We start from the raw sequence: 5720 nt of genomic DNA, 5'->3' as shown, positions 1-5720 counted from the left end.
TTCCACCTGTCCTTTCTCTGAAAAGGGAACTTTAAAAAAAAATACCTGTTATTATTTGGACATATTTCCTAATCTCAGACTTGCCACCCTCTCCTCGATCGGGTAGCATGTGGCGCCTGTATGTTTTGCCATTAGGAGAGAGATTCCTGATTCAACAGGTAGGAGTAGATGAAAAGTATCTAAGCTCTGGTTCCTCTGTTGGTTCAAGAGGTTTTCCCAGTGAATAACAAAGCCTCGCAGGCCAGGAATGTCCCTCCATAGCCTCGACCCCCCCCCCCGCCCCCCCCCGGTCTCTGTAACCTCCTCCAGCCATACAACCCTCCGAGATCTCTGCGCTCCTCCAATTCTGGCCCCTTGTGCATCCCCGATTTTCATCGCTGCGCCGTGCCTTCAGCTACCCAGGCCCGAAGCTCTGGAATTCCCTCCCTAAACCTCTCTACCTTTCTCCACTCCTTAAAACCTATCTCTTTGACCAAGCTTTTGGACACCTGTCCTAATATCCCCTTATGTGGCTTGGTGTTAAATTTCGTCTGATAATCACTCCTGTGAAGCTCCTTGGGATGTTTTTAACTACATTAAAGGCTCTGTATAAATCCAAGTTCTTGTCTGTGCTGCATTTTCGGATCTGAGTCAGGTTGCGTTTGGGGTGCCACAATCATTGTCAGAATCCCTGGGTTCGGGAGTTAAAAATTGCCATGATTCTTACTCCCGATTACTAACCGGGCACCCCCGTGGGAAATGCTTGTATGCGGATGTTGGGTGAGGACAGTATTGGGCTCAACTGCGATGCTGCCACAGTTGAATAGCTGACAGACACTCACTGTTGAGAATGAGACTTGGATTAGGTATGGGAAGATGACTGGTGTCTGGGGAGCTGAACTCTAGAAATCAGAGAGGAGAACACTGGCTAGGAAAGTTTTAAAAATGTGTGGGTATGAAATATTTGACCGCAAGTCAAGGGAATTGGATAAATACTTAAAGGGAAAAAATTTGCAGGGCTATAGGGAAAGAGCAGGAGAATGGGATTAATTGGATAGCTCTTTCAAAGAGTTGGCACAAGCACGATGGGTCGAATGGCCCCTTCTGTGTTGTATGATTCTAAGTGAAATGGACCTATTAGTCGTCTTCTCTCTACCTCCTTGGGAGATTTTCTGACAATACCCACCACAAAAAGCCAATGCATTCTCTCAGTTTTAAAGCTCTGCCTTAATCTGTGTTAGAAAACTATCTAAAATGCAATTCCAGAATATTCTCACTGCAGCATTAATCCCTGAATAGTCATTACTGTAATTCCTACCCTATCTTATTCTTTGCTTCCATTTCTAAAAATTTTAATACAAATTGTATTCTCACCGTGTTCTTAATTTTAGTTTGGATGCAATGCAAGCCCCAATTATCCTGCCCCTAAGAAGGTGTCTTCCCCTCCTCCCCCCCCCCCCCCCCCTTCCCCAATTTTTACCCTTACCCCCAAGCAGTGGCTCAGTGGGTAGCACTCTCACCTCTGAGACAGAAGGTTGTGGGTTCAAGTCCCACTCCAGAGACTTGAGCACAAAATCTATGCTGACACTCCCAGTGGAATACCAAGGGAGTGCTGCACTGTCGGAGGTTCCGTCTTTCGGATGAAGCGCTAAACCAAGGACTCGTCTGCCCTCTCGGTTGGACTTAAAAGATCCCACAACACTATTTCCAGAATTCTTCCCAGTGTCCTGGGCCAATATTTATCCTTCAACCAGCACCTAAAAACAGATTATCTGGTCATTATCACTTTGCTGTTTGTGGGAGCTTGCTGTGCACAAATTGGCTGCTGCGTTTCCTACATTACAACAGTGACTACACTTCACAAGTTCTTCTTGGCTGTAAAGTGCTTTGGGACGTCCTGACATCATGAAAGGTGCTATCGAAATGCAAGTTCTTTCTTTTTTCTTTAAGTTATGCTGAGTTATGGTTCCCTTTTAGTTATTCGCCCAAAGTGGCCATTGTTCAAGTGAGCCTGGACAGTGCGTCCACAGGCTGTTTTATCATGGGGCGCATCAGAGCTAGGCCTGGTGCTGTCTTCACCTGATTTCAACACACATACACTTTTTTTGCAGCAGGGATTACGTAATAGTGATCAGAGCCAGGAACCTTAACTGACTCCCCCACCCAATCCAACATGCTGTGACCAATTTTAAAAAGGAAGAAAGAAAGACTTGTATTTCTATAGCGCCTTTCATGACCTCAGGATGACCCAAAGCGCTTTGCAGCCAATGAAGTACTGTTGTAATGGAAACGTGGCAGCCAATTTGTGCACAGCAAGCTCCCACAAACAGCAATGAGATTTTATTTGCCGCACTGCTTCCTTGGCTAACAGCCACAGCACAGATCAGGGATCGATCCTGAAAACCTTGCTGTTCTGTATAGTGATGAAGACCCCTTGCAAACATCATTGTTCCTCTTCTCTGTCCACCCTGTTTGTGATGTGAATTCTGGATCAGTTCACTAGGAGGAACAGCTAGTCAGTCATGAAGTGCTTTCCTACATTACAACATTTCAAAGAAATGTGCTTCATTGGCGCCAAAGCGCTTTGGGATGTCCTGAGGTCGTGAAAGGCGCTCTACAAATGCAATTTTTTTTTTAGACTTTCATTTGGTAAAGTGGAGCTAGCCTCCCCTTAGGCCGGGCTCTGAATTGAGAACACTATTCTGTGCATGGCACGGGTGCCTTCTGACGCTGTTGAGTTTTTGGGCACCATACACATGCAGCGGGCGGGACGGGCTAGAACTCTGATGTTGGGTCAGGCGCCCCCACGTCATGATGCTGGCACACTGACCCAAATTTCCAAGGACGGCTGGGGAACTCTGGAACACCGGCAACAGGTCCAGATACCCAAGAAAAACTGGGTTTTCACAGCCACCCAGTGAAAGCAGACTGGTAGGTTTACTCTTGCTAGTGCTATTTGATTGTGACAGTCCCTTACACCGGGATATTACAGCGCTACGAATAAGTCTATTTAATCTCTTGGGAGGAGAATTAACATATACTGCATTAAAATAATTTTTTCCGCATCAAATCATAGAATGATACAGCACAGGAGGAGACCATTCAGCCCATCGTGCCTGTGCTGGCTCTTTGAAAGAGCTATCCAATTAGTCCCATTCCCCTGCCCCTTCCTCATAGCCCTGCAAATTTTTCCCCTTTAAGTATTTATCCAGTTCCCTTTTGAAAGCTATTATTGATAGAGGTCTTTAAGATTATGAAGGGGTTTGATAAGGTAGACGTAGAGAAGATGTTTCCACTTGTGGGGGAGACCAGAACTAGGGGCTATGAATATAAGATAGTCACTAATAAATCCAATAGGGAATTCAGAGAAACTTCTTTACCCAGAGAGTGGTTAGAATGTGGAACTCACTACCACAAGGAGTAGTTGAGGCGAATAGCATAGATGCATTTAAGGGGAAGCTAGATAAGTACATGAGGGAGAAAGAAATAGAAGGATATGCTGCTAAAGTGAGATGAAGGAGGCTCCAGTGGAGCACAAACACTGGCATAGACCAGTAGGGCTAAATGGCTTGTTTCTGTGCTGTAAATTCTATATAATTCTAGAGAAGGGAATACTTTTCTGAGTATGATTATCTGTTTAGTTCCTATGACGGAGAGCCTGATGCTGAGGAGGACCTGTTGTGGTTGTAATGTAGTACTTCTTACAGCAGTCAGAGAGAGATCACTTTTATCCCATCAGGCTGGGCTGGATTTGAACATAGGTTCCAGAGTTGAAAGGACAGTATACTAACCCACTGCACCACCCAATCCCTTCCCCTCTCAGACTTCAATTTGAAGTTGAATCTTATTCTACCCTTAGAAGGCAAACTACATTAGCAGCAAAGCACTAGTTTTGGACGATATCCTTGGAGATCAATCATTAGGAAATGGATAGAGCTGGTCCCTGAAAGTAAATTGTCTCCCTTTATAACTGCAGGGTATACTGTATTGTCACTCATTTTTGTTGTTGTGCATTGTTTAACTCTTAGTTAGAATTTACATGGCACGTTTTAAAATTTACACTGCGAGTGATATAATATCTGTGATGGTGCTAACTTCCAATAACTAGCAGCAACATTTGTAGAGTAGATCGTTCTTGGCTATTTCAGGAACCGAGGCTATTCCTCAAACTCCTACAGGGTGCAGCGATGACCTTTGATCAGCTGTGTGTCCTGGAGATAAAGGATAATTATCATATTTTACTAAACACACAGTAATGAAGCTATTATGCAAAAGACCATTTAGATGACTTTGAACTGTTACAAATGGATGAGGCCAATGGACAGATACAACTAAATCATTAAGATTTAAAGTACACCTCATGTCTGGGTCTATTGTAGACTAATTGATGGAGATGATTGCTGTGATTAGTCAGTAACTCCATTATCGTTTCAGGATGGTAGAAGGCGAACTAGATGGACCTTGGTCTTTTCTCATCTAGCAATTCCTATGGATGGTAGTAATATACTGAAACACATTAAGGCAGTAATATACTGAAACACAACTGAGGGGCAGCAATATATTGTAACACACGTGAATTGTCAAAGTGACCCTTAAGCAGTCAGGCGAGCAGAACTGCAAGACTGTGTTGCAATCCACGAAACGTACTTGCACAATTTATTTTCTAATATATGTGAATGTTTTATTAGTCAGAGCTGTGATGTCTTGGCATGTCTGTTTTCTGTTGCTCGATATTGCCCGTTCATGTTGGTAGCTAACGTGTGGCGTTCATATGATAGGAACTTGGCCCTAGAGTTTCTTCCGCATTTGCACCCAGAGACACCTGTAATTACACGGCTTAAAAGATTCTGAAATTTGGGGTGTAAGTGAGTTACGTGTGTAAGAAAGAAAGACCTTGCATTTATATAGCACTTTGCACGACCTCAGGACGTCCCAAAGCACTTTACAGCCAATGAAGTACTTTTCAAGTGTAGTCACTGTTGTAATGTAGGAAACGCGGCAGCCAATTTGTGCACAGCAAGATCCCACAAACAGCAATGTGATAATGACCAGATAATTTGTTTTTTAGTGATGTTGGTTGCTCTTCTTTGAAATAGTGCCATGGGATCTTTTATATCCACCTGAGAGGACAGACGGGGCCTCGGTTTAACATCTCATCTGAACGCGCCACCTCCGACAGTGCAGCACTCCCTCTACTGCATTGGGAGTGTCAGCCTAGATTTTGTGCTCAGGTCACTGGAGTGGGACTTTGAACCCATGATCTTCTGATGAGGCGAAAGTGCTACCCACTGAGGCTGACACCGTAACTATAATACCTCCAAGTCTTCTCGATCTTTCACATCCGTCTGTCACGCCCTCTGTCCGAATCTTTTTTCCCCATTTCCTATATTTTTAATAAATATAATTCACTGTGCATCACACCTGCTCTTGAATACATTAAAATGGGAATGGAGAAACTTCTGCTTCTAGGCTACGCTGGCAGCCTACACATAGTGGCATCTCTACAGGCACAAATTTTTGGGTAACTAATAAATAAAAATGTAAAAAGACACTTTAATGCCACTATGATTTTTCTCCCGGGTGTTGCTCGCAGCAGTGTTCAGGAGATTGATCTTTAATTCGTGGAGACTCCAGGACAATCCTGGAGGGTTGGAAACCCTAACAATGGCTCCATCCATGGTCTATCATTTTACATGCTACTCCTTGGTGATATCGCCCGACTTTATCTCTCTGCCATCATC

At 43.9% G+C, this 5720-nt stretch overlaps 1 protein-coding gene across 1 annotated transcript in view; it reads left to right on the top strand.

Annotated features, from left to right (window-relative positions):
- LOC137321228 (coronin-2B-like) overlaps positions 1-5720 on the top strand; it is a 134836-nt gene that overhangs the window by 864 nt on the left and 128252 nt on the right. The gene's annotated exons all lie outside the window — the stretch shown is intronic.

The sequence above is a fragment of the Heptranchias perlo genome, chromosome 4, assembly GCF_035084215.1.
Source record: "Heptranchias perlo isolate sHepPer1 chromosome 4, sHepPer1.hap1, whole genome shotgun sequence".
NCBI classification, from domain to species: Eukaryota; Metazoa; Chordata; class Chondrichthyes; order Hexanchiformes; family Hexanchidae; genus Heptranchias; species Heptranchias perlo.
This window is presented reverse-complemented; position numbering and strand designations above follow the sequence as displayed.